Below are 3,048 nucleotides of genomic sequence, written 5' to 3'. Positions count from 1 at the left end.
TTGAACAATACACAAAAGCGAACCGGAATGTTCACTGGAGCAGATCTATAAGATGACTAATGAGCGGACCAATCTTTGTTCAGACGAGCGGACCAAACAGTGTATGAATGAGCGAACCAGAGTGCAAAGTGACAAATGAGCGGACCAGATGAAACTTTGGAGCGAAGCTGAATCACAATATCACTTCGAGCGAACCTGACCGGTATTTTTGAGCGGACCTCCTGAAGTTTGTACCTAAGAGCGGACCAGACTGAAACTTTCGAGCGAACCTGGTTGTAATTGTCACTATGAGCGGACCTAAAGTGTAACCAGAAGCGAACCTAAGACTTGTTCAGAAAAGCGAACCACTTTCGAAGATCTGTTTGACCCATTTTTCCTTCGAGTTTTGACACCAAACTTTCAAGGGTTTGTCTCTGTACTATGGCGCACAATCCCTGAGATTTTGAGCTAATTCTGACCGTTGAAAGTGTCTGAAACAGAAAAAGACGGTGTAGAAGACAGAAATTTTGAAGAATCTCAGCTATTCTCTGTAGAACTCCTCCTCCTGAAGCTCTGATACCAATTGTAGGATCGTGTTTCGACCTCAATGAGTCGTTCAGAGGAGTTTTGTCAATCGCAGGTGCGGAAAACAAGCAATTAACGTAGGAACAGCTAGTATTACACTTTAAACACTCTATTGCATTAAGATATAACAGATTACAGGCTAATCTCGATCCGGCAGCACCTCGGTACGAGTTTCTTCAAAAGTTACTAAATGATTCGCTCATGGGGTATATATAGGGAATCAGGTTCGCTCCAATGTACAAGGTTCACATAAGCGAACCTACATTGGATGAATAAGCGAACCTGTTTCTTGACACATAAGCGAACCAGACATGTCCTATGAGAGAAACTGACACTAAACTCTCACATAACATCCTATTTTCTCGTAACCCGTGCCCTGATCTAACATTCTAATACTATGACTCGATCCAAAACGAAGTCAACAGATGAAATGCACCAACAATGCAGATAAGTGTATCAGCATAACGCTGGCGAGTTCAAAGTTTGTCAAATACGTTTAGTTACCAAATATTAGTTTAAAGCATGTTGATAATAACTCGATACCGCAAGATGGCGTCAGTTTGTTTGCCCTTCCCCAATGCTCTATCAAACATTGGTCGAGTGGTTAAGGTCATTAGTTCACGCCCGTCCTCCCCAGTACAGTATGAGGGTGCCAAACCTAATAGTGCTATCAACTAATAACCCCGTTGCCTCCCTGGCAACTAGTTCGGTAGTAAATGGGACTTTTGGTGACAGAAGGTGAGTGTATTATCCAACATCCTAGTTTAACATTCCAGTTAAACCCAATAACCCAATATTCCTCCCCGGAATATTTACCAGATGTCCCTCCCCGAGACGCATGCTTGAAAAAAAAAGAGCAGTGAACTCACCTTAGATTTGCTCGGTAAGTCAAGTTACACGTTCAAGTTAATCAATCAGAGCCTATATGTTTACACATACTCAATCAGTTTGTATGCAAATTACATATCCATGCATGTATATACTACCATTATCACCAAGTAGGCATGATTCAAGTTCCATATATATATATAGACCAACATTATTCCGGTCGCACACTCTCTACGGTACGATCCAATAACATATAGTCCGAACCAAAAATGTGCAGCCCATTAACATGAGCCCATTCGAAGAGTACGGCCCACAACCATGTGTGCTACCGGAGTGTGCGACTCGATACCATGTGTGGCCCAATGGACCCCCAAATTATACTACAAAAGTGTGCTAGTGGCCCCCTTAATGTGCTGAGCTCAATTGAGTGTGCGACCATGATAGTGGTGTGCGACTGATCAGTCAACCTCCTGGTCATGCGTGCAACACTCCGACATTTTAGGATCTAATTCCATGCATGTAACCGTTTTACCTTAGGAACCAAAATTATATTATTCTTCACTGATTTGCTTCCCTAATTACTACCAATTCATCAAGTTTATGAACATGATTCATCATATATTATCATCAACATCAAGCGAGTCACAGTTTATCGGCTTCCTCTTCATTATTTGTGCTAGCTATATTATGTGCTTAAACGAATATCTCTACACCATACCGAATTCATGTTTCAATGCTAACATCATAATCCCACGGTTCATTAACACATGAAAACTTTCAATCCTATTTCATGTAAGCACGAAACCATTGTTCTAATTATCATATAAGACCTAGGTTTGCATATCATAACAGATTTATAATTTGATTATCATGTAAAATTTGTCAAAACCTAGCATACATGCAAGCCAAGATCATCGATTAATAGTTTGAATAATTCCCAAATCACATAAATCAGTTTAAGATTCACACAAATCATCGAACCACTAGTTGTTAGACATCCTATACCACCTCAGATCATTAGGAGCCCCATGATCATCGGTCCAAAACAACACATATTACGAGCATATAAATTAATTAGGAGTGTCACACTAACCACAAGATGCAGGATGTTGAAGATGCTTAGATCACAGGAGAGGAGATTGCTGTCCAAGTAGGGAGGATTAGTGTTTTGCAATTTTTGTGTAATTCATAACTAATGCTAAACAAACCATTATTTAGTGTGATCTGTCACACCCCGACCCGCAGCGGAAAAGGTGCTCGGGGCATGTTTGGGTTGATCCGAGAGCTTATGACTTGCTATTGCGTGTTTTAAATAATCATTTATTCATAACAAATGTTTCATAAAACAAATAATTCAAATAAACAATTACAAACACAAGACATTGTTCATAACTACACTAATCCGTTTCTTGTTAACTAAGGCGCATCCTATGTCCAATCTTCTCTTCGTACCTGTTCACCTGTATCATGTGTAAAAATGGTTTTTTTTGGGTCAACAAAAGTTGGCGAGTGAACCTTATTGTTTTTGGAAAAATAATACGTTTATGTTTGATTTATTGTGAAAACGTGCGTTAACCAATGTAAGTAAATATGTTGTATGTCATATATCATAACTCATAACACGATCTCAAACATTAAACAAACCAACTGAAATAA

Source organism: Helianthus annuus, chromosome 9 (genome assembly GCF_002127325.2).
Source record: "Helianthus annuus cultivar XRQ/B chromosome 9, HanXRQr2.0-SUNRISE, whole genome shotgun sequence".
Classification (NCBI taxonomy): Eukaryota; Viridiplantae; Streptophyta; class Magnoliopsida; order Asterales; family Asteraceae; genus Helianthus; species Helianthus annuus.
The sequence above is the reverse complement of the archived record's forward strand: the minus strand, read 5'-3'. Positions refer to the sequence as shown.